This window comes from Prionailurus viverrinus, chromosome C1 (genome assembly GCF_022837055.1).
Source record: "Prionailurus viverrinus isolate Anna chromosome C1, UM_Priviv_1.0, whole genome shotgun sequence".
NCBI lineage: Eukaryota > Metazoa > Chordata > Mammalia > Carnivora > Felidae > Prionailurus > Prionailurus viverrinus.
Window position 1 is genome coordinate 211,799,494 of NC_062568.1, and position 26,301 is coordinate 211,825,794.

Here is a 26,301-nt window from a genome sequence, read left to right on the forward strand (position 1 = left end):
CCAGAACCGCTTTGCTGTAGGTGACATAGGTCCCAAGGGGCAGCGATCCCCTCGATTTCATCATCTGTACATTTAATTATAAAAATCCAATCTTATGTTTTTGTGATAACAGGAAAATCTGTCACAGCCCCCTACCCCCACCCCCCAAAAAGAGTCCTAATAACCTTGCAACGTCCTGAAGCAGCTCACACAACCAATCCTTGCTTTGGTCCCGTGTCTCAATCAGGACCAATCTTGCCTGTCCCTGTTGCTGTCCCGGATCTGCCCAGACCTTCCTTTGGAAATTCCCCGGGGAGGAATCCCAGACTGCAGAGAAAAGTGGAGAGGAAGCCTGGGCCCTTTGTGGTAAAGCTGGAGGGGAGGACACGCAGACGCAGTTCCAAGATGTGCCACCGGGGGCAGGAGACCAGGCGCGTCACACACACAGATTTGAAGCTTCCTGGGGCATTCTGTGCCTGAGTCTCCAGATTCCTGCTACCTTCCCTGTACTCACCCTTCAGGCCCGGGGGGCGGAGTGGATGCAGCCTGTCTGCCCTCCTGCCCCATGGCTATGACTCCTTCCCTTCTTGGTGACTCCAGGCACCCACATGAAAAGACAATGTCCTTTCTTCTGGGGGCTCCCTTCTTCTCCCCAAAATGAATGGATGTATCGCCAATGTAGATTTCTTCAAAACTGGAAAATTACATTTTAAATCTCTTTCCATCATCCAATCTTCACTTTGCTTTCCGAAGATGTGTTCACGGAGGGGGGAGGTTGGGAGGGTCCGGGGGAAACATTTGTTTCAGCCCAGATTGCAGAACTGGTGAAACTAAAATATTTATATTCTTTGTCTCCGGCTTGTTTTTCCTGTTTTCCTTCAAAATAAGAGGTCAGAGCCCCCATGAGTGAACAGATTGTTGACTTCTATGCCTGAAAACACCCAAAATATCTCCCATCAAGGCCCCCTGTTCCACTCTCTTTGTTCTGCCTGGGCGGAAGAAGCTGTCTGTGTGCCAGAAACGGAATTTCAAATTAGATTATTTGAATAAAATCAGCAGCTGTTGATTCAGAAGAAGTGAGGGGCCGGTGTCATCAAATCCTTGATCAGGAGGAAAGCTCAGAAGAGTGTCTGCCCCCGTCTCCTACAAAGCCGGCGGGTGCCCAGGCTACACCAGCAGGACAGATGGTTTGCATTTTCTCTCTGCAGATCCCTGGGGACAGATGCCACGACTTCCCAGGCACCTGTCGCTGGCTGGCCATTTATAGAAGCGTTTGTCTGAGCTGAGCTCCTGCTCCTGGGAGCAACAGCTTTTAGGGAATATTGTCTTGATGGAAAGGGAGATAGTCCCTTCTCAGTTCCTGGAAATGGCTCATGAACCACAGCAAGGCATCCGTACGAGGGACCCTGTGTAAGTGAGACAGGGGGCCTACAGATGCCCCCAAGAGGTGCTCACGGCCAGGTTTCAGGAGTGGTCCTGTGAAGGTTAACTCAATGTGTCAACTTGCCTGGGCCAGTGCCCATCCTTGGGTGAAGCATGATTCTGGATGCTTCTGTGGGGGTATTTGGGGATGAAGTTGACATTTAAGTTGGTAGACTTGAGTAAAACAGATCGCCTTCCATAATGTAGGTGGGCCTCATCTGATCAGTTGAAGACCTGAACAGACCAAAAGGCTGGGCTTTGCTGAGCAAGAGGGAATTCTGCAGCAAACAGCCTGCAGATTCCATCTGCAGCATGGGCTCCTCCTGGTTGTCCAGCAGGCTGCCTTTGGACACGAAGTACTCCTTTTTCCTGAGTCTCCAGCCTGCCAGCCTCCCCGCACCCCACCCCCGGCCACCCTTGGATTTTGGACTTTCCAGCCTCTACCATCACATGGGCCAGTTCCTTAAAATGAATCTTTACCTCTACGTGTACACACCCTACCATTTCTGCTCCTCTGGAGAACCCTGACTAATACGAGTCCCAAGAAATGGGTCTGAAAAAAGTAAGGGGAGGCTGGGTCAAAACAAAACAAAACCAGAGTATTTTATGTGCCCTGGAAAGTAATCCTTTGGTTTGAAAGATGATTTATCTTTCTATGTTTCAGCTTCAGCATTTTCCTCCTCTTCTGATATTTGAGAATGCATCACGACCTCAGTTCTACCTTTGGAAGGTCCTTCCGCCATCTTGGCTCAGCCACCCGAGTGTGGGCGCCACCACCCATCTCTTGCTGTGACAGTCACAGTGTGTCCTGGGGTCTTCGCAGTTGATTCTGCGATTTCTCCTCCTTGGACAGCCAGGAGACCCTTCTTCCCCGCTAAAGTTTGAATCTAATCACGCCTGAGCTCGCCAGCCAGATCACCAAGTCCGGCTGGATCATGGGAAGATGGCGATTCAGATTCTGTTCAGGCTTATGCTCCAGACCTTCCAAGAAACCACATGAAGAATGTTCTCATTACCTCCCTTGTGTCCTGTCCGAGATCCAGAGCCCCAGCCCCAGCCCCAGCCCCACCACATCTCCCTCCTCCTTGCTCACTGTGCTTTCAATACTCAAGTCCAACTTTTCCAAGAGCTTATGGAGCTTCTCACCCTAGGGATATAGACACAGTTTCCTCTCAGTGGGCCATTACCCTCTGACCCCTAGCTTCCCCCACAGCCCTCCAGGATGCTGGGACTGTTTCCCCAGACAGCGGGCAAAGACAGGTGCTGACCCCAGACAAGTTCCCATTTCTGTTACCTAGTCGTCTATCACTGTGTACTTTCTTTGTTGTTCTTATGGTATTTTCTCTTTTTGCTTTGTTTCCAATGTTATCTATTCGTTACCCACTAAAGAGTAACCTAGTGGACTTGCGACAACGTCTGGCTGTATCGTCACTTGTCCCCGGGCCCAGCAGGTTGCCTGCCGTGTAGTTCACGTTCAGTAAATAAGTGCTTGAGCTGCAAATCATGAGTCTCTAGCTCTCTGAGGGCCTCATCACATCGCAACCAAACAAATCAGGATTTTAAATCAGAATATTAATTTTTCTTTGTTTTCATTAGAATATTGAAACTCATGTTTACTGGGAAGAGAAGGAACACACTCGATTTTGCCAGGAAGTGGTAAGTATTTGTCTTTTTTTTTTTTTTTTGACTGCCTTGAACTGAACCGCGTTCCTGTGTGGGGAATTCTCCACTTTTATGGAATCACTTCCCATTGGCAAAGTTGAAAATGCCAGATGTCCAGGTCACCAAGTCTCCCTCAATCCGATGTCCCCTCCTGAGCTGGAACTAGGAGCCCGGGATGCATGGGAAGGATGGTGTCAGGACAACCCGTGGCAGTGGCACACGTAGCAAACTTACGTTTCCGGAGCAGTGATGGTGGCGACGCTCGCGGGGATATCCAGTGCTGGTGACTTTGGCAACACGGGCTGGAGCAGGTGACAGGTGGCTGCGGTGTCTTTACTGGGGAGGCAAGAACCAGAATGGAAACGTACGGGGTTGGAATAAAGATGCAGGAGAGAAATCTGATGAATCGTAGAGCCCTGGGCCACTGAACCCCACTGGACTCCTTGCCGGGGGACCCTCCCCTCTCTGTAGACTGGTCCGTACTTTGCTTGAAGACGTCCCCGTGGCCTTGCCTGAGGACCCCTGTGAAAAGCCACACCTGTGTGTACTCACTCCCCTTCTCCCCGAGTCTTTCACACCGGTACGCCCATGGTGGGACCAATTACAAACTAAAATGCCAAAAGAATTGCAAGTTTTTGTTCCTTTATATCAGAAAAAGAATATGTTTTCCCTCGAATCTTGACTAGTGATACCAAGGCCCACGCAAAGACATAAAGCATAGGACCAGTCCTGTGTCAGGTTCAAGGCATAGGAATAGTCAGCATGTTTTTGGTGATTTTAAATATACTGTCCGGTGACTTTAAAACGTGGTAACTATCTAAAGAATAGTAAGCAATTCATAGCCACAAAATTAAGGATAGGGATTGTGTGTGGGGGTGAGGGAGGGGTGACTCTAGATACCAAGATGCCCATCCCAGCAGGAAAGAACCTAATATTGAACGGGCTGATTTCTTCCCCCCAATACAGGTGCATATATCGGAGATTTTGATTGCAGTGTGCTGGGTCAGACCTCTGAAAATTGTTCTGATTATTTGCTGAGTTGGTTGAATAAAGCCTGGACCCGACATCTCACCAGAGGTTCACTCTAATGAAGTTGGGGCGCTAACCTTCTTTTGATTACTGCAGAGGAAGGAATCCAAGGAAAGAAAGATTGAAATGCTGGAGTGGATTTATCACCCCGTCTCCGACTCCTTAATTACGGTTTGCAGGAGGGGCCCGGAGCGCTCCCTTCACCCGAGCCTGTGGTCCGTCCGTGGAGATGCCACCGCTCGTCCGCGCTGTCTGATTGGAGTAGGCATTCCAGGTCCTGAGTGCTGGGCGCACCGCAGCACCTTACCGTTCGGGCAAAGCGGATGTGGTCACATGCCAGGCACGCAAGTAGTCGCAAGAACAGTCTGCCGTGCATAAGCCATTGGCGGTAGCCCGCTGAGACAGCACCGAGCACCCCCGGTTATTTGTATAAACCTGACGAACAGAACCCGACGGAGCTGTCATGATGTGGTCTCGGCCCCTCACATATCCCCCAGCCACAGTCAAGGCCCAGGACCTCTGGGATGAAGACGCACACACTTGAGAATGCACCTGGGAACAATCTTACAAGTAAGAACTATCCATGCTCCCCCAGGTGCTCTCCCCAGACGGCCAGCAGCCTTTTAACAGGTCAACTGTGCATTCAAGAAAGGCAGTGCTCAGCCCTTCAGAGACCAAACTCACACTCATCATGGGGACAGCAATATGGGGATCAGGTGACACATGGACAGCTACGCCCTCCTGGATGCCCAGGGGACCCTTGAATGAATCCAGTCTCCAAGGGTGTGACTGGAGGAAACACATCAGGGACAGGACTCCCACACTGTCTTCTTGATCTGTGCAGTAAAAACCGTAGCTCTAGGAAGGACCGAGCGGAAGCAAAGTAAACGCTCATGAGGATGTTTTGTGATCTGCAAGCCGCTAGGTGGAAAATCTAAAAACGTACTATGATGTTGGCTCAAGGGACAGATGTTGAGGACGAAGGAGAAATAAGCAGGTGACGAACAGTGGAGGGATGGAGGGGTGTGGATTTCAGGGGGGCCCCCTGTGCCTCCCGGGACCACCGAGCCCAGCGGTAACAGTCAGTGAAACACTGAAGCTATTGTTCTTGGGGAGCTCGACCGAGGGCTCGGACCCCTTGGGAACAAAGGACTGGAATGTGCCATCAAGGAAAGAGCCTGACCGGCCACAATTCTGGCTGGAGGCAGCACACATGTGGTGGCAGAAACAGAAGCTGCCCTGTCTTCACAAACCACAGATCCGAGGACTGTGATTACGCATCCAGGGTCTCTCAGTTCCCGACTCAAATATGTGTTTTGCAGGGGTTTTTTGGTACTAATTTTCCTCTTCTTTCCTTTCCATTAATGTCAGTATTATCTACAGGGTTGTTGAGGGTGACTGTTCTTGTGGTTTAGACCCCGGGTTATGGAACATCCAGGTTAGAGCATGATTGAAATTGGAAATGGATACAATGATCAAGAGAACTGGGAATCATACTTTTTTTTTCTTGTTTAAAGGGAGTGAGTTTTCTGTTATATCAGAGAAAGATGCAGTCGTTTGGAGCATTGTTTTGGAGCCGCAGGGGCGGGGTGTAAGGGCTGAGGTTGAGGAACTGAGTGATGTGAATCCCCGCTGCTGCCACAAAGCTTCTGAACCTCCTTTCTAGGGGTGAGAATGTCCCATTATGGGTCTCAGTGGGGCGCTGCTAGGAGACAGCCGCCCTTCTGGGTGGCCACCTGGGTGTTTTACGGTGTGACCGCCCAGCTCACACCCACGGTCTGGGCCTTGCGGACCCAGATTCCTGACACAAGTTCCAACACAAGGGCTTTTCTCAGGGCATCTTTTGAAATGAACACTCCGTGCTTGCTTGCCTGCTCACTGTCTCCCGCTCGCTCACCACCTGGGACAGAAGACTGCCCTTCCCCAGGCTCACCGGCCTCTGATTTGGGGCTTGTAAGAAACAACCCTTGTGACTTGGCTTCCTTTGTGTGGGTGTATTGAAACTCTGCCTTCAATCAAAGTGGCCCCAGGTTTTCACTTTTCCAAAGGGGGAGCTCGGCTGCCAAGGGTACCACCTGCCAGCCCCACGTGGGCTGCCTGTGCCTCTTACTCAGCAGGTCATAATGTGCATATTCTTAATTTAACACACAGCTCCAGGCTTTCCAACACGCAGGCAGAGACGTTTCCCATACAGAAGCAGGAAAAGGCAGATATTCACAATTTAACCTTCCCCCTGGCATGATCACATGACTTCGGGTCTACCAACCACGTGCACTTACGCAGACGTTGAGTCAGGAGCTGGGGACACAGGAAAGAAGGTACAGACCGGGGGGTGTCTGTGGGAAGAGGGGGATGCCAGAACTTTCCAGGGGCACCAACAGCACGGTGCTTGCTCCGGTCCCCGTTTCTCACCCTCGTGGACACGGCCTTGCAAACCTGAACAGCTAAGGGCCAGCGCCCGGCGCCTCCCCAGGCTGTTCTGCGGCCCAAACTCGTGTGTCATCCTTGGCGCTGAAGTGCCCACTTCCAGTAACCCCACGAGCTGCCCCGTCTCCTTTTCTCGTCACCTCTTTTCTGCTTAAACAATCACAGTATAGGGGCGCCTGCGTGGCTCAGTCGGTTAAGCGTCCGACTTCAGCCTGGGTCACGATCTCGCGGTCCGTGAGTTCGAGCCCCGCATCAGGCTCTGGGCTGATGGCTCAGAGCCTGGAGCCTGTTTCCGATTCTGTGTCTCCCTCTCTCTGCCCCTCCCCCGTTCATGCTCTGTCTCTCTCTGTCTCAAAAATAAATAAACGTTAAAAAAAAATTTAAGCAATCACAGTATCAGTTTCTGTGGCTTGTGGCTCAGAAGCATGGCTGCCACCAAACGTGAGCACCAGGTGACCTCCCTGCCTGCAAATGGACACTTAACGTTCCTTAGCGACACAGCTGCAGACCAGGGACGTTCATGTCATTAATGACGAAATCGGCAATGAGGACCTTGAGGCCTGAGGTCAGTTAGTCGCTATTTTATTTTTGTCTCGTCAAAAGCTAATATTTCTTTCCAGGAGCCAGGCACTGACTAGGGCATTAACATCCACACTTTAATTTTTTCGCCCAAACTTTCTTTGCAATAAATATCCGCCAACATATTCAGTTAGGTGGCGATACGGAAAGTGTGTGTTTGGGGAATTGTCAAGGGCTGCCTCTTTCCGCGTGGTGTAGACTGATCCAGAGCCATTTACACCAATAATGGGGCTGATCCTCCCCCAGAATCCAGCCATGTGTTGTCTCGGAGTATGACATTCAACCCGCAGGCAGCCTCACAGACCGGGAGGCACTGCCCCCCTCCAGGAAGCACTGTTAAGCTGTAACCAGAAAGCCTGAAGAGATGAGCAGTCACCATTAGTGGGATTCGTGATACATTCATCACTTCAGTGGGATTCGTGATACATTCATCACTTCGTATCCACAGAGAAAGTTGCAGGGCAGTGTGTGTGTGTGTGGGGGGGGGTTGTTTGTTTGATTCACTGCCGATTAAATAAAAATGAAAAAAATAAATAAAAGGTACACACTGAGTTTTGAGTCCTTAAGCCAGAATTTTCCACGCTGGTTTTCCCAGAACACTTCATCAGGGGAATGTTAACGATTATTCCCAAAATAAAGGCACTGTAACCAAATGTGTTCAAGTATCTCCTCTGTGGAAACAAAGCCATGCTCACATTCGACCTGCCTCTCTATCCCTAGATTTCCTGTTCATAGGGACACTCCGTTTTCCCTCTCATCTCTGTGATAATTTTGTGTGTCAGGTTGGCTAGGCCACAGTACTCAGGTGTTTGGTCAAACACTACTCTAGATGTTTCCATGAGGTTACTTCTTTGGTAGGAATTAACATGGAAATCATTAGACACTGAGCAAAGCTGATTCCCCTCCACAACGTGGGTGGGCCTCGTCTAATCAGTTGAGGGTGTGTAGTGAAAGACTGAGGTTCCCTCAAGGAACAGAAAGTTCTGCCTCCAGACCATTTTTGGACTTGAGTGGCAGCATCAGCTCTTTCCTGGGTCTCCAGCTCAGTGGTGCCCTGCAAATTTGGGACTCGACAGCCCCCATAATCATGTGAGTCAATCCCTTAAAATAAAGCTCTCTCTCTCCACACACACACACACACACACACACACACCCTATTGGCTCTGTGTCTCTGGAGAGCCCTAGTTAATGCAATCTCTACCACTCTTTCCTCAAGCCCCAGTCTCGGGTGTCTGTCCCTGTCATTCTATGGAGCCTTCTCTTGCTAAGATCACCAAAGGCCTCCCTGTTGCCCAAAACAACGGTGGTTTCGATCCTTTATCTCATTTGAACTGTCAGAAGCGTTTGACTCACTACCTCCCCCTCGAAATTCACGTCTTCTTGATGTTCGTGGCCCCGTGGACTTCCAGGTTTTCTCCCGTCTCATGGGAAGCTCCTTAGAGCCTTCTCTCCTCAGCTTTCCACTCTTTGGCCCCGAAATGTCGGAGGTTCCCAGAAATTATCTACCCACGCTTCCAATTTGACACCATCCTTTGTAAAGACGGATAATTACTCGTTCCGTTGCTGGTTTTCCCCTTGTGGCTTCTGACACAGCACACGCTCCTGGTTTTCATCCTACGTTAGTGGTTGTACCCTCTCGCTTCCTGTGGACTTTCCCTCTTCCCCACAGCTCCCTGACATTGGAGCTCCAAAGAACTCAGACCCCGGTTCTCTTCTCCTGTCTATTCACCCCCCGGGTGTCAGTGTCCTGGTTTATGCCAGAGACTCTGCATTTGCATCTGCAGTAAAGACTTCCTCCAGAGTCCAAACCCCCATCTCCAGCCGCCCGCTGGAAAGCCACACATCTGCACATTCGGACAGACTCTCCCCAAACCCCAGACCTCTGTAGCCACAGGCTCAATCAACATCTCCATGTGAATATGCAATACCTCACATTCGACACGTCAAGACTTAACTTCTAACTTCTCAAATTCCCTCAAAGCATTCAATTCCGCCCTTCCAACTTCTGAAGCCGCAAACCCTGGGGTCACCCTTGAAGAAGATTCTCTTTCTCTCCCACCCCACATACGATCTCTCGGGCCCTCCCTTCAAAATACGTCCACATGCTCCACACCTGGAAAGGACCAAGAAGCTCGTTATGGGTGTTCTCTCTGTATAGCACAACTTGTGTGCCAAGAATCTGGTACAGAAAATGCCTTTTGCATAGAAAGTTTAGGGGGAAGAAAATGTCCTCAAATGAAGCATCTGTTTGAAGGCATCCGAGCGCAATCAAGGTAGCAGGGAGGTGTGGGAGCACGACCCCAGGGAGCGGCCCAGCTCAGGGAGGAGAGCCAAGAATCTGCCAGGGCTTTTCTGCTAGAAGCACCACTGACTCGATTAGAGGGGCTGAAGGCTGAGAAGCGGAGCAGAGCTTTCTCCCCGGGTCGGGCGGCTGGGGGACGCTCACCACTGTCAGGCAGCCTGGGTTCCAGAAGCACATGGGCATCAAACTAGGGTGCGGGGAGAGTTGTGTCCTGGGAATGAGCAGAAGAGACATACACTAATCACCTACCCACTCCCCAAAAGAAGAGGGGAGGAAAAGAGGGAGCAGGAAAGCAAGGGAAACGCGAAACCCCTAAAGCAAACTGCAAACCCGCGTTCCAGAGAGAACAGGACTTAGACCAGCGCTGTTTTTTCTACGACGCCATTTGCTGATTTATTAGCACGAGTCCTGAGGCTGAAAACCCAGGGAGGAGGTGGTGGCTGGGAAGCTGAGCACAGGTCTCGGAGGTTCACAGTGAGACAGATTCGCAGGGAGGCAAAACGAAAGCTCAGACCCCTCCAAGCAGGAGACGCCCTGCGAAACCCGTCTGGCTGTCAGCGTCCCCTTGCTCGAAAAACATGCAAGGATCCCATGAAAACCAAGAGAAAAACAGACAATAGAAACAAACCCACAGCGATCCACAGATGTCGAGATTTCAGACACAGCCCTTCAAGTACCCATGGTTCACACGCTCGGGAAATTTAAGAACAAGACAGGGGATTTGGGCAGCACCCTGGAAGCTATGAAAATAAATCAAAAGGCAATTCTAGGAGTTAAAAATAGACATCCACGAATGCAGCTCCTAGACAAATGCAATGGAAAATGGGCAGGAGGTTTAAACAGGCGCTTTGCGAACGAGGGTGTCCAAATCGGTCCCTTAAACATGGAAACACGCTCAACCTCATTAATCAGCAAGGGGATGAAAATTAAGGTCACAAGCGGGCACCACTATGGGCTAACGTTAACAAGCCTGACGCCAGCGAGCGGGGAGAAACCCTCTCGCCTTGTTGGTGGGAAAACTGTAAAACTGCTTTGCGGAAGCGTCTGGCCGTACGTACCGAACTTGAGTTCGTGCACGGTCTGTGACGCAGCCGTCTCACTCCCGGGTACGAATATGCAACAGACCCGCCTGAACAAAAGGTTTCCACGGCGTTACAGTGGTCAAAACAGGAATCAGCCCAAGGCACCGCCAGTTGCAGAGCGCATGAGTGTGCGGCATGTTCGAACAATGCCATTCCATACGGCAACCACACGGGTGAACTCTCGTTGAAATCACCGGACGAAGCTTCCGCGACGCTGAACAAAAAGCCGGTGCGCGGAGGAGATGCGTAGGGTGTGACCCCCCACTTGTGACTTCAAAAGCAAAAAGACCTACTCGACCGACCGACGGTTTTAGAACTCAGGTACTGGTTGCCCTTGGGAAGTCGGTGGTGGGAGGGGGTGCTAGGGACACCTTCCACACGAACATTTCGGTTTGCGGTAATTGATCGAGCTGTGTGAGCTTACGGTGAGCACACGATCCCCTATGAGTAGACATTTAAGCATAAAATGTTGATTCAAAGGAACACTGGAATACCCTCTCTTCGTCAGCTTCCTTATTGTCCCTCTGTCCCAAGCCCCTGTCCCCCCACCCCCACCCCCACCACCTGGATTTCTGCAATGACCTCCTGACAGCTTCTCTACTCTCCCGTTGCCTCCTGCGCTGTTACTCACAAGAGGGCAGCCAGAGTGGTCCTTTCAACCCCTAAATCTTGTGCTGCATGGCTGGGTCCTTCCATTCTGACCCCATTTGAGACGGCTCTGTCCGTCACCTGCTCCACCCTTGCTGTTCAGAGTTTCTGTTCCTTAAATATATCGTACTCATTCTCGCCGCAGGACATTTGCACTAGCTGCTCCCCTCTACCTGGAGTGTCCTTTGCCCTGACTGTCCCTTGATCGTATCTTTGTCACTGAGCCCTCAGCGTAAATCTCCCTGGCGTCCTGCCTGGATGCTCTGATCCAAAGTAAGCCACCTGTCACGCTCAGTCACTTCATTCCCTACTTCTTTAACTCACATCTGTTTTCCTCCTTCCTTTCGGCCTCTTGCTCTCCTCCCCTTCCTTCTTCACACCTGCTCACTGCCAGGAGACCCCCAGAGCAGCAGGCTTTGTCTTCTTCCTGGGTGATCCTGAACACCTCAAATGGTGTCTTGCATATATACGAACATAATAATTAAGCGTGAAATGAGTTAAATAAGTTTGGAAAATGAAGCTCACTATTCCTCTCTCTTAGAGAGCCCTCATTTGCATGAGCACATTAATGTGTCAGAGAAGTCCCACAGCAGAAGAGAAGCCTATGGAACCTTCACTCACTCTTCCCTATCCTGTTCTGAACACAAGACACCGTTTCTGCATACCCACTTTCAGAAACGCCACCTCTGAGCGTTTGAAGCTTCCGTTGTCGACAACCTCATCGTGCCAGACCCTGGGCTGGGCTTCATATGCTCATTACCTCCGTCTCCATGACAACCCCAGGGGCTGGGCAGCCCTGCCCCAGTTTCAAGCATGAAGAGGCTGGGGGTGGCAGGTTGAGGCGGCCCCCCTGGGATGCATGTGGGAGGCACGTGGTGAGGCTGGATGGCTCTCATGGCTGCCTTGCTCTTGGCCCCTCCGTCGCGTGAACCCAGTGAAAAATCCCAACCGAATGCAGAGCCTGGTAGTAGAGGGCGTTGACGGACCGCTGAAGTTTGGGCTTCCTGGACCGTGAGACCTCTGCATCCTTGTGATACATCCTTGCTCCCCAGGTCCTGGCCTCGGGACAGATTTCCCAGGGCATTTCTAAAGTCACAAAACTGCATTTTATGAAACTCTTGGCCAAACAAACAGGAAAGGACTTAACAAATGCCCAATCTACCCACAGGGATCATTTATTAGACCAGCAGCTTACTTACAGGAGTCTGTTTCGTGCCAGTAATCTGGGGACATTCCAGAACCATCTCTCTCACTTGGGCTCTAATCCTTGCACAGGACCAGTTCTCATGCGGTGTCTACCCCATGGCAGTGTCTGTCCGGAGGTGGGAGACTGGCTGGGAACAATGACCCCCACTGCACAGGCACCATTTCCTAGGGAGAACCCCTGGTGGCACCAAAGGAGATTTCTCACTGACACGTGAATTCATTGACTGTGACAACTGTCTCTTTCCTCCCTTTTCCAACGTGTTCATCTGTAAAATAACAGTGACGAATCAGCTCTCTTCAGATTTTACTATCTCGGGGGTCTCCTTGAGCCTGAGATAATGGACGGCGAGCCAAAGTGTCAAAGTCCTTCCAGAGTCATGGGGAACTCTACAGACACCCTAACACGGAGGCTCCCTCCCCCTAGTGAACTGGGCAGTCCCCTTAAAGTCCGACTCACCAGCATCGTTGGCCCTGGGAGCAGGTAATACCTTGCTGGGGGTATTACCCCCACTAGATCCTCACTAGATGCCACTAGCACCTGCCCCCTCCCCCCAATTTATAACAACGAGACACAGCTCCAGAGAGTTCCAAACGTCTTCTGGGGGATAGGACTGCTCCCAGCTGAGAATCGCTGATGTAGCTTCGTGCACGTTCTGAAATATGGGATGTTTTAAAGGAAATGGAGATGAATTAGTCAAATAATGGTATAGAACCACCAAAATTAAGTGTTTCCTTTGGGTGCTTATATTGATAAAAATATTAATTTCCCTTTTTTTTAATGTTTATTTATTTTTTGAGAGAGAAAGAGAATGAGTGGAGGAGGGGCAGAGAGAGAGGAAGACACAGAATCTGAAGCAGGCTCCAGGCTCAGAGCTGTCAGCACGGAGCCGGGCGTGGGGCTCGAACTCACGAACTGTGAGATCGTGACCTGAGCCAAAGTTGGACACTTAACCACCTGAGCCACCCAGGTGTCCCCCCAAAATATTAATTTCTTTAATCAGCAAATAACGTAGAGCATGAAGCACCATGTCAGTCCTGGCCCTGGTCAGCTCCCTGCCTTACAGTCTAGGAGAAAACCAGCCAAGATAAATCGGTGACTGGCAAATCAATTATAGAGAAAATAAGCCCGTGTGTCCCTGAGTGCCCGAGAAGGGGCGGCCAGCTCGAGGGGGCTGAGCCCCTCTCGGCAACCTTGTCCACGTTCGTTACAGCTTCTGTTGATGTCAATTGTCACACATTTCACATCAGTGGCATACACACGAGCCCTTCCTTCGGTTCCAGGTTCCTGGCAGAACAAACTGGGAGTGGCCTCCGAGTAGCTGGGGCTCATCTCCCACCCGGCGTGGCCTCGTCAGAGTCGCCTCCGGGAGACCCAGGCCGGGGGGTGGGTTAGGGCAGGAGCAGCAACTGAGTCCTCCGACATTTAAAAGTAATGCGATCGGGGGGCGCCTGGGTAGCTCAGTCAGTTAAGCATCCGACTTCAGCTCAGGTCATGATCTCACGGTCCGTGAGTTCGAGCCCCGTGTCGGGCTCTGTGCTGACCACTCAGAGCCTGGAGCCTGTTTCGGATTCTGTGTCTCCCTCTCTCTCTGCCCCTCCCCTGCTCATGCTCTGTCTCTCTCTGTCTCAAAAATAAATAAACGTTAAAAATAAAAAAATAATAATAATAAAAGAAATAAAAGTAACACGGTTGGAGGGCTTGGCATTTCCAGTCAGTGTCAACATTTCCGCCCTCCCCGTGGTTTTCTAACCAGGTGGCGGGTCCTACTTGTGAAAACATACTTCAAAACAAGTTCAACAGCTCGCACATCAGGGCAGGGCATGAAAGGGAACAGAGGCGGTTGTGCCTTTCCAATAAAAACTGTTCTGGAAGAAAAAAAGCAGTCATTTCGTGATGTGCGTTTAACAGTGTAGAAAGACAAGAAGCCCGATGAATCTGAAAAGTAGCCCCAGATGCCATCTCCCAGGGAAGCGGAGTCACCGTTGGACGAGAGGCTTGGCACTCATCCCTCTGAGCACAGAGTTTGGGCTCGGACACGTCAGCCCTCCACGCAGTCTCTGAGCTTCCCCACCACCACTCACTCGCCCCTCCATGTGCTTTCCGCCGTGACCACCGCGGCTCCCACCTCCTGGTCCCTGACCGAACTTTCTCCAGCGTCAGACAGCAGCAGAGACAAAGAGCAACGTTGATCAAAACCTGAAAGGCGTCAGCGGATCAGAAAGCTCGGTGCGCATGCACACACGGTGTTCTCCTTGCGAACCTCACCACCGATGAAATGCCCTTGCGATGCCCTTCGCCCAGAGGAATCAGCATCCGAACGTAGAAGACGAGAGAAGGCTGCAGAAGGAGAGAACGTTCTGGACTTCTTGCATACCTGCCTAGTTAAGCGGGTCCCTTCTGTGAGCTCATCCCGCGGGGAGGCCCCATGGACTGCTGTCCTCTCCCGCTGGTGTGGACGTTGCGCTCCCAGAAAGTACGTGGGGCAGCAAAACTGAAGTTCGCAAGACTGAGGCCGCGTAGACAACAGGAACCCAGGAAAGCGCTCTCTCCACCCGCAGGTTACAGGGGTGGGGCGGAGCGTGCCAACATCTCCCAGAGGTGGTGAGGGCGGCGGGGTGAGGAACCGCGGTGGGTCCCCTTCCCCACTCCTCAGGCAGCCTCGCAGGGAGGCCTGCTTCCCCATCACCCGCTCAGGGATCGCTGCAAAACACAGGACAATTGTCAGGGCCCCATGAGAAGGGTGCTTGCGGCCCGGAAGGCGAGCGGGAGCCGCCGTGGCGTCCTCAGCCCTGGACCTGCGAGGCCGCCTGCAGCTCCGGCCGACAGTGATGCTCTCTGCTCCAGACACGGATCGTCTCTGTGCAGCTCCCTTGTTCACATAGAGAGCCTCTTCGACATCAGTGGGGCATACAAAGTATAAAGTAATTGTTTTCATGCACTGAAGTTGTCTGCAAAGCACCAAGCCCTGTGCTAAGTGCTTCTGAGAAATGATAATGCATGGCAGAGGGGTCGATGTTAAGCGCCACTCTCCCCACGCGGCTCTGTTCCTCGTGCTGTGGGGGAGAATCCCACCTCGGCAGAAGTCGCCGGGAGGTGAGAGGTGAATGTTCCTAAGGTTCCGGGTCTGGGCTTGAGTCGCGGAAGGTGGGTTTTTCAACGCGTCGACGTGACTGGGACACCATGGTGGAGCTGTTTGGAACGGGCAGACACAGCCAGGCCAGGGGCTGGCCCCGAAGTTTGATGAACAAGCAGTCGTTTGAGGGATGGGTGGGTTCGCGCACTGTCGTCCCGAGAACCAGGCTGTCTCCCCACGTGAACAAGCCGTTGTTCCGCTAAGTCGGTTTTGAGGAAGTCGCTGAAGCTAGTGCTTCCGCAATTTACTCGTTGGCACACATGTCCTCCTGGTCGAGAATTTCTTGGAACAAATAGCAAGTTATGCCGATAATTAAGCTGTGGAGCTGTAAGTGTCTCTCGGTTCTCGATCATTTCGACCACCTCCTTTGGTAGGTGCTGTTATCATCCCTCATTTTGCCACTGAAGAAAGTAAGGCACGGAGACGTTAAGTCACCTGTCCGAAGCCACGCGGCTGGGAGCCGGCAGAGGCAGGCTTTGAACTTGAGCTGCCTGGCTCCAGAGCCCACATTCTTGATTCCCACATTATTCTGCCATTTGCAAATACAAGTCCAAAAGGTATGCGGGAGAAACAGAAGCCTGAGAAATCTGCTGAGCTCTCCACAAAGCCCACGGCTTAATTAGGAACCACGTCACTCAGCAAGTCAGGGGACAGGGTAACTCTCCTTCCTGCTCCTGCGCAAGACGCCCCTGCCCCCGGGTGGCGGGAAAGAAAGGGCGATAACTGTCTCTGAGCACTTCTGTTTCAGGGCGATGGACTGAGTCCCACCGAGGTAAAGGCTTCAGGGTCACATCCTGGGGCTTTCACATACACAGTGTTTCCGCTTCAGCACCATGACTGGTGCGACAGCAACACCGTGGCCTGAAAATCCACTCTGTCCTGCCCAAGCCACGCCCCAGCCACTGCTCAGAAACATTAGAGCTGTGTCCTCACTCCCCGCCTTCCACAATTCAGAGAGACGAGGTTCACCCACACAGAAGCAGTGCCCTCCAGATAACGTCTGTGAGGCTCGAACCCCCCGGGCCAGGCTGAAAGAGCAATGAAAGAAATTGGGGCAGGAGGTGTGGGTGATGGGGAGCTGGTCTGCTCCCCAAAAGTTCCAGGCACAAAGTTCCAATGTGCTTGGAGGAGACAGAGACCGGGTACAGGAAAGGAGCGGGAGTTTGGACCTGTCCAAAGATGCAGTGGGGAGCCGCAGAAGGTTCCAGAACAAAAGAGATGCTGGGCAAGGACGACTGAGGCTCACAGTATCAGAAAAGCAGTGAAGCAGACTGCTGACGGGCACCACGTCCGTGACCCGCAGAATGGTGTTTCCTCGGGAGACAGCAGAGCCCGGGTAAGTGATTCGGGGAATGCAGGTTTAACTCTGACCCACCAGGCGGTAGTTAAGCATTATATCTGCTCCGTTCTCACCTCCGAATGGAAGCAAGTTCATATACGATCTCCCTGGGAGGAGGAATCCGCTGAGCGAGGGGCTTTGTCATCAAATGCAGCCTCATGCTGGCGCATGGAAGGAACACCACCTCTCCCATATATAAAATCGATTCTGTTCTATATTCAAAGGCCTTTAAACGTGAGAGGAGCAATCTGTCTTCGTTTATGGCTGTGGGTGGTGGAAAGAAAAGCTGCCATATTAAATAACCCCACGGCGAGCAGGCGAAGGTCATTACCATAAGGTGCATAACCTTCCAGAACCCAGTGGGCATCGGCTGACAGAGCTGCAGCCGGGCAGGGAAGGCGGCCGGTGCAGAGCGGAGGGGCCCTGACACGCTGGGGCTGTGCCAAGTGGCTGGCCGTGCGGGGCAGGTTGCTGCGGGGGCCTTTGGTGGTGTTACAGGCTGAATTGTGACACCCCGCCCCAAATTCATATATTGAAATTCTAACCCCTGGTAGCTCAAAATGGGACTGTGCTGGGATATAAGGTCTTCACAGAGGTAAATAATCAAGTGAAAATGAGGTCGCTGGGGTGGGCCCTGATCCAAGACCACATGGGGGGGCCCAGGCAGGCACAGAGGGACCACCACATGAGGACACGGGGAGAGGACGGCCGTCTGCATGCTGAGATGAGGGGCCTCTGAGGAGCGAGCCCTGTGCACGCCTGTATCGTGGCCCTCTGGTCTGCAGAGCTGTGAAAGAGTACGCTTCTGTAGTCTAAGCTCCCCCTTCCCCGTCTGTGTGCTCCATGCTGGTGACCCCAGGAAGTCATACAGACGGTTTAGGCATAAGTGTAAGCCCACGTCCCATGCCTGAGGCCAGCCAAAGGTCACACAGCTGGTGACAAATTAGCTACTCACAACACGGGCCGTCAAAATTAATAAAACTTCTTATTTTCAAAAACTATTAAGAAAGGAATAAAATACTTTATGAGACTTTGTGTAAGTCAGTTTTTCATAGAAACGGCCGCGTCGACTTTCAAAAAACGTTGGGTTCTCCTCTCTGCCTCCTGCTGTGCAACCTGGCAGGCACGTGTGTCCCATCTTCTGCCCCAGGGTCCCCGTCACCCTCGCCTGCTGACCCCGCTCCGCAGGCCGTCGGCATGGGGCCCGCCCAGAGCTGTGTCATTCCCAGGACGGTGAAGCAGACCGGAAACTCGCAGGGATAGACGAAAACACGAGGCATAATTCCTACTAGCTCTTTTGCTCCTTTGACGAGCATGGTCAAATGTTTGCGGGTCGTGACGCGTGCAGTTTGTTTAGGGGAACTGGCTCCCAAGGCCCTGCTCCCCCTGAAGAGTGAGCGGTGAGGCAGAGTGCTCAGGCTGGCTATCTGCACATCAGAAACCGATTTCGGCCCTCCAGCGTCCCTTGGTGGCCTGCAGCCTAATCAATCCTTGTCTGCCCCACGTTCCTGGCTGGCTCCCTCACCCTTCCTGGGCTGCAGGGGCAGGGATGTGGCAGTCGTGGGGAGGGGGCAGCCGAGGAAGTTAGGGGACGCTCTCCTTGCCCTGGTAGAGACGCAGGGTTAATTGGCTGAGAGCTGCTTACAAAGGGGGCAGGGGGCACCGATTCACCCCGGAGGCACGTGCTTCAGAACCAAAAGTGACCAATAAGATAAAGCAGCTGCCCATAACCCCAATTACCCAAGAATAATAAGACTCAGCAGATACCTTCAAGGTGTGGGTACTGTTTGTACCTGCTCAGCAGTTTCCTCGCAAAAGCCGGCTATTTATACCCATCACCTCCATCCTGGACTTGATGGGAACCAAATGTAGTCCCTCCCGTCAGCAGGGGTCTCAGGCAACATTTTATTTTTATGAACATGGCTGTTAGATCCGGAGAGAAGAAAAGTTCGTTCTGTGCTCACTGAAGGGGACAGAGTGCAGCGAGATGCCCACCTTGGCGTGACTTTGTCAAGGCCCTTCAGCTGCTCTTGGACGCCTGAGAGCCCGGGTGGCAGTGTCACCCGGTGACTGCAAACAGCGACCCAGCTGGGCTGTGATTTGTGTGTAACTCACACTCTCTGTGGGGCCCCCATCACGGTGCCCCACAAGGGTTCTGCTCTTTCCCTCACCTGTCTCCTACTTCCCTGTCCAGCCCTCATGAGAATGGGTGTCCACCACTCATCAGCCGTTTCAGAGTCCCACCTCTCAGAGCCCTTTGATTTTGGCTCTCTAGGGAGGACCTAAACATCCAACCCAGACAGCTTTCAGGGCAAGTCAACCTGTCGCCTCTCCTGGTAATGCAGTTGCCTGTTCGCATGGACGTCTTGAAACCTGCCAGCCATCTCGGTGTAGATGCCCAAGGCATCAGAGAGGAGCCCAGCCGAGGCTTTGGGTGTCTCTAGATGCAGCCACAGTCTGAATATACCCACAGAAGATGCCAAGTGAAAACCACCACACTGAGCCCAGTCAACCCACAGACCTGCAAGGGATATTATTAAGTTGTTTTACAGTGCTTTGCTGTGCAGCAAAGGATACGAGAACACTCCGTTGTGCCACGTGTACCAATGCAGTGAAGTCCCAAAAGAATAAGTAATTTATGAGGCCAAAGACTATTAAAGGATTAGGTTGAGATTGAGACGGGAATGTGCCTGACTTCAAAGACCACTTTTCCTCTTAGACCTTAATCCTGCCAGAAACAATGGCCACATTAGAGTCAGACTTCACTGCTCAATCTAAACTGGGGAGAAGGCTTCAAGCCGCCTCTAACCCATCCCGCCACCACCATGGCCTGACTCCAGCTGGGCCCACTGGGCTCTTTTTCCTTGTCCAATTGCACCTGCATACCCAGAAATAGTCCCCACCCCCACCCTGGAGGACAGCGCTCTCAGCATCCCATCAGAATCCAGAGCTGCCCACAGAACCGTCCCTGGCCGCCCGTACATCAGCCAGAACGCCAGTGATGAGGAATATACATCAAGCTGCTGCTGCGTGAGCCTCCTGCCTGCTGCTTGTGCGAGCGTCTGCTTTCAAAAATGCCATTACACCCTAATGAGCCGCTCGGAAGCATCAACTTTTCAGCCTGCCCAGCTGCTGCAAAGGGCCGTTATGGCTTCACTGCAAAGATAAAAGAAAGTTCCTGAAACTGATCTTAAACTATGTTTTACTAGGAGGCAATCTGGCTCTGTGCTACCGGCTGATTAAACTGTGAAGGTCACTTTCACAAGAAGCACAGAGCGACCAGAGCTGGGTGATCCTTGGGTCCAGCCCCTTCCTCATTCCGACCTGGGGTTGATGGGCCATGCTGGCCACAGTCAGGAGTCCGGCCATGTAGAGGCACAAGGAGTTTGCCTGAACTGCCCACCCCTGGGGCCGTAACAAATGCCCTGAGCCCCAAAACTGGTCAGTCGGTTACCTGCTACGCTTGAGGAGTCACAGGCCCGAGGGCGTCTGACATGCCACCAGCTAGGAAACAGTATCACTTAAGAAAAGCAGGAGCCCACCCTGCAAAATGGTGCTGGTAGGGGCAGGATGGAGATGGATTTGGTCAATTAGTTCTGTTTTGGCCAAAGAAAATGCATCAAGTTAAGTGAACCAAATGCACCTTCCTTGTGGGTGGGTGTGCCTCCTCTCTGACCCTAATGATGGCAATGAGATGATGATGACATTGACGGTAATGATGATGGCGTTGATGGTGGTGGTGATGATGGTGGTGGTGATGGTGGTGATGGTGATGATGATGGTGATGATGACACTGGTGTTGATGGTGATGGTGGTGACGATGGTGGTGGTGACGATGACACAGTAATAATCAGAAGGATCAATGTTTGTTGAAGGCACTTACCTGCACCAGATACTTACCAGGAATTACTCCATTTAGCCCTTCTCAAAGTAAGAGGGACCAAAGTGACCTCCCTGCAGCCATTGCTGCCGGGGAGGGATGGCCCTGGGATTCTGGCACCAGTTTATTCCTAAACACGAACACTTAATCAGTGGAAGCCCCTGAATCTTTCTCTCTGTTCCTCCTTGCCTCACTCAGATTCATCTTCCAAGGTGTACACGAGTTATGAGGGATCTAGATAAGAATCCAGCGTGGTAAAAACTGGTCTCTTTAAAGCACAGGATTCGCATTTCTGTTTTTCTCAAGGTTAGAAGGAAGGTCTTGGGAATTTTGCAGGCTGTTATGTATTATGGGACAACCGCACAATACTGGCAAAATGCCTGTCTTTCGTCCAGGTACAGCTGATGAGCTGGGAAACACTTCTCACCTTAATTCTGCCCACTTGTATTAAGTACCTACTATGTGTTGAGCCCACCCTGCTGCCCGTGTGTGTGGAGACACAGGGCAATCCAATGTCACCCAACAAGTATATTGTTAAAAACGTTTCCCCACAAATATAGCATGATGCATTATTAACATACTGTTAAATACAGTTGCATGATTTTAGAAAAATGAGTTCTATCCACATGTAAAATTATGTTATTATTATGTGCATATATTAGAAGATTAAGTAGTCAAATAACCAAATACAGCAACAATAACTTGCTATGCTTTTTCACATAATTTTGCTTATGATGTGTTGATTAAACTCAAGTTCATTATTCCAGACAATATTGACCTACTTTGCTCCACTTAATATCAGCCAAATAGCACTTTCAAATATTCTCATAACCATCAAAACTGTCCTGTCCTTGATAAATGTGTCTCTCACATGAAACTTCAACTTTCAGGGCAACTGCTGGTGCAGCACAGAATGGAGATGCCAATTTTTCAGACTGGAAACCTCCTTCCTTAAGGACAGGGAGCCACAAGGTCACCCCTCCATTCTGGTCATGCCTGTGACCACAGTATATCTTTCTCAGTCTCTCTCTCTCTCTCTTTTTTTTTTTCCTCATTTGGGGAAGTCAGCAAATGTTTTTGCTCTGGGAGGTTGGTCAGAAAAATCCGTGGAAGGAGGAGGATTTTCAATTGTGTCTCCCCACCATTCCCTGTCATGTTGCCTTGTTTCCGAGATCAGACAAATGACAGCAGCGCTGCTCAGACGGTCCTCACCAGACTGGACGGAAAGCCTGACACTCCAGCCAAGCGGCATCCTTGAATGTGAACCTTGCTTACCTCCAGCCTTACACACAAACAGGACCACCTCCCCAAACACTCTCCTCCTTCCCCAGTCTCCTCCTTCAGCTCTCTGAAAATAAGTGAGCTATTTTCACAGGTGGATGCATCCACCTGTGACTATCTCCCCAAGACTGGGGCAGCTGTTGCCCATTTGTGGTTCCATCAAGCCTCACGGCACTCATCCCATTAAGTCGCCATTGCCTGTTCGTTTGTCCCAACGAGACTCTGAGCTTGGGGACCTCACCTGGTTTGTTGTGGTGTCCCCACATCTGACAGAGGGTCTGATCTACCATAGATGCCTAATAATATTGTTGAATGAAGTGGATTGAGACACAAAATCCTGGAACTTACAACCTACAGGAGCCTTTGGTTGATCCCACTTCCCCATGCCTTCAGTCAGCAAACATCTAAATCCCTGAGGACAGTCAGTCTAATCTGTTCTGTAAGTTTTAACAAAACTTGGTGAAACTAGGGTGTGTGTCATCTACCATAGATGGAAAACAGGCTCAGAAGTCATCTTGGTGTTCATAAGAGGGTCGGATATTTTAATCATGCCATCCTGCCCTGTCTAAATAAAGAACAGCTCCTAACCCATTATCAAGTTATGTATTTATTCATTCATTAATTAGTTAATTAATTAAACATGTACTAAGATTAGCCATGTGCCAAGAAAGCCATGTCAGATATTAGAAAACAAAAGTTATTAGAGACACAGTTGAAGGAACTCCCTGGCCAATCAGAGAAGACGGGGGCAAGTAAGTCTGATGCACAGTGTGTGGGGATGGAAGGTTGACTAGACAGAGGACACAACAGGTGAGCACTGAGACTTGGCCTTGCTGGAACCACATCCTGACCCTCAGGTGACATTCACTTGCCAGCCTTAGGATGCTTGCCTACACAGGCTCCCAGACCCCACCAACTCCATTGGGTTCCCAGGCACTCACCCTAAGCAGTGGTGAGTGGAGACCCTGGGGTGGCTGCTCTAGCCCTGTGAGCCCTATTTACTCCCAAGTAAAGCAAGGGGCTTGGGCCAAGCTGATCTCCAAGGGCCCCTCAGGCTCTAGTCTTCTGTTGGCATTGAGACACTTCAGATGGCAACTGGCTTGTCCACGGGCAATACTGTTTTTCTTCTGAGCTACAGAGACTCTCATCACTGAAGCAATCACATTACTCCTCATAGCCACCCTAGAAGCAGGGGAGGGGCTGGTCATTTAAAGTTGGGGGGAGGGGTTACGTGTCTGTGTCTTCATGAAGATCAAACCACAATTCAGGCTCTCCACAGCTCTGTGGGACATGGGGCCTTTGCCGCAAAGGGGCTGGTTCTTTCCAGAAGCTCACAAGTGGTGGTTTGCTTCTTATAGGCCAGAAAGAACAGAGCAAATCTGAGTCCTGAATTTCTATTTAGCAGATCAAAGGTGGAGAAAACAAAAAGCATATTTTCCAAGTGTGTGTTTCCATCCCGTGCTGGGGTTTTCCTGGTTTGGAACATTTCTTCATAAGAGCTCATACACATTTTTTAAAAGAAAAAGGATGAGGTCAATATTTATTATGGTTTTCCTGAGTTCTCATGAGGTACCCACGCTGAATGAAATGTCAGCTCTGTCTCCTCAGCTTTCCCTGGAAACCCAGGCTTCAAAGTTTGCTAGTAGCTAAACTAGTCCTTTGGAAGGCTGAACAGAAATGAAAACCCAAAAGGGCCACTTTTATTCTATTAAATAAGGGTCTCGAACTTCTCAGTCTCTATGTTCTTAAAAAAATATTGAGAATCCCACAGATTCTCAGATTCAGATATTTGATACCTATTCAGATATTGATATCTATTCAGATGTATCATATTCATTGATATTGATATCTGTTCAGATCTATCATATTAGAAATTAAAACTCAGAAGAATAAAACATTTATCATCTCATTAAGCTAATAAGCCTACTACATAGTAATATAAACATTTTTATAAAGAGAAATATATTTTCTAAAACAAAAATATTAGTGAGGAGAGTGGCATTATTTCACAATTTTTGCAAATCCCTTCATCTCTGTCTTTGTAGAAGACAGTCGAACCCTCACATCTGCTTCTCCATTCAGCCAGTGATGATGCTACATGTCAAGTACCAAGGCTCCAGGCTTTAAAATCCAGAGTTCAAAATTCCTGTGCTATCACTCACTATCTGTGCGACCTCGGGTAAGCCATCTAACTTTCAGGCCACATCAAGTCTTTGTCTCCACAACGGGAGTGGTAACGCCCACCCTAGGTTGTTATGAGGCTGAGACGGGACGTAGTTGATGTGATAACACAGCCCTTGGCTCCCAACTGGCTTCCCTAAAACTCTTCTTTTCCAGAATGCATCTTTCCATATGCAGGGATCTATCTGATTGGTAAATTCGGGACACTCCTGAAAGTGCCCTTCTCCTCCTCTGGGGTCCACCATGGGGAGTCCTGGGAAGGGTGGGAAGATCTACCCAATGCCTCCAGCTCACAAGGTTTGCAGAACTGGAGTTGTGTCATCAAACCTGACCTCCACCTGTAATATAGTTCATGTGTTAGACTCCATTGGATCCTTCTTCTGTATTTTATTTCCCAATTTGGTCAGGAGCTGATTGTGGCCGGACAATGATGAATGGTGTCATATGGGGCACCTGAAGATCCCAACGGCTATCATCGTCATCACCATCATTGCCCTCTTCGTCCTTGTTCGTGCCATGAGAGCCGTTTCACTGTGGCCATTGGGAATCAAGTACATACACACACCACCCCCCAATATGTGTGTAACAGGCTTGTAAGTCTGCTTCAAATTGCACAAAAATAAAATACTTTAAAATCCTTTTATAATCTAGACATCATTAACTGGACTCAGGATAAGGCAATAAGTATACATTGAAATTTGGGATTTCAGTAACCCATTACAATGAAAAACTGTCGGTCAATTATTTTACCAGACAGCACTGACAGCCATACCTAGAAGGAAATGAATTCTCTTGTGTGTGGGAGAAATTTGAGGGCAGTTGCTTAAGTTTCCATAATTCCTTTATTCATTTTGTGTGGTCACTGCATTCATCTCAAGGCTTGTGGGAGGCTCTCTGATACCATAGCTGAAAAGAATACAATCATTCTGGCATGGCTCAGTACCCCGCCCTGGAGCACAGCCAACCCCACAAATACCCAGAAGCTTCATTCTGGACTAGAGTCCCAGGATTGCTAAGTGGACACTGACTGCCAGTGTTTTATGGACCTCATTTCGACAGCCATGGCCCTTTGCCCCCCTCCTCGTCTCTAGGAACATTTTACATTGGTTTGTACAGTTGGATAAAGTTCCAAACTCATTTCTAATTCAGTTGTGGAGGTACTTGAACATCTTAATCTAGGCAATTGGCTCCCAAGGCCATAGTTCTGGGGAACCTTTTTTCCTCCCTGGCCCCCTGGTCTGGTTAGTCATTGCTACATTAACTCATTTGGGCCACTAGGGTGCCAGCTGGGTCCCTGAGGCAGGGGACAGCTAAGAGCACCCTCATTAGGAACTATCACCAGAACCTTTGCTGGGGCTTAAATAATTAGATCCACTTAATGAAATGGGGCCAATTAACTTCCAGTTTATGACCAAGAAATAATTTCACCATGTGGTCAGACTGTGCTGCAGGAGGAGACTCACACTGCCTGGATCCCAGGAACGAGGAAACGTTACCCTGGTTAATGTGTGTGGGTTCTTGCTGGGAACTCTTCATGGTACCTCTTCAATAGCACTAAATATAAACCGGTCTGGGGGTGCTTGGCAACCCCAGCCTCCCCAAAGCATCCATCATATACATATGGTTCCAGAAAGCATTTCTGGTGTAGGATGGTTCCCCAAGTTCATCTTGTAGAAGAGAAGCCATTAGATATGCCCATTTGGACTCTAGCCCTGCAACGATGACAAAGGGAGCCTATGGTCATATCCTGTGTGGACAATCTGACCCACAGAAGCCTGAATATCTGTGAGGCGGGATGGCAGCCCCAACATGGCCCATGTACCGCCTTCAGGGCTTTAACCCCTCTGGCTGCAACCTTTCCTCCCTTCAGTACTAGCCCAACCCCAGAGCCATCTCCCTTCAGTACTACCCCAACCCCCAGAGCCATCTCCATCCAGTACTAGTCCAACCCCCAGAGCCTTCTCCCTTCAGTACTACTCAATCCCTAGAGCCATCTCTCCTCAGTACTTCCCAACCCCTAGAGCCATCTCTCTTCAGTACTACCCAACCCCTAGTGCCAACACCCTTCAGTACTACCCAACCCCTAGAGCCATCTCCCTTCAGTACTACCCAACCCCCAGAGCCATCTCCCTTCAGTACTAGCCCAACCC

The 26,301-nt window shown here is 50.6% G+C and overlaps 2 long non-coding RNA genes across 2 annotated transcripts; one reads left to right on the forward strand and one right to left on the reverse strand.

Annotated features, from left to right (window-relative positions):
- Window positions 1-10,544, reverse strand: LOC125172244 (uncharacterized). The gene is made up of 3 exons (XR_007154656.1): window positions 10,459-10,544; window positions 3,298-3,399; window positions 1-64 (listed from the first exon to the last, which is right to left on the reverse strand). It is a non-coding gene; the product is annotated as an uncharacterized LOC125172244 (long non-coding RNA).
- A 167-nt stretch (window positions 10,545-10,711) lies between these two features.
- Window positions 10,712-24,697, forward strand: LOC125172245 (uncharacterized). Its single transcript, XR_007154657.1, has 3 exons — window positions 10,712-10,803; window positions 24,016-24,149; window positions 24,559-24,697. It is a non-coding gene; the product is annotated as an uncharacterized LOC125172245 (long non-coding RNA).
- The last annotated feature ends 1,604 nt before the right edge of the window (window positions 24,698-26,301 follow it).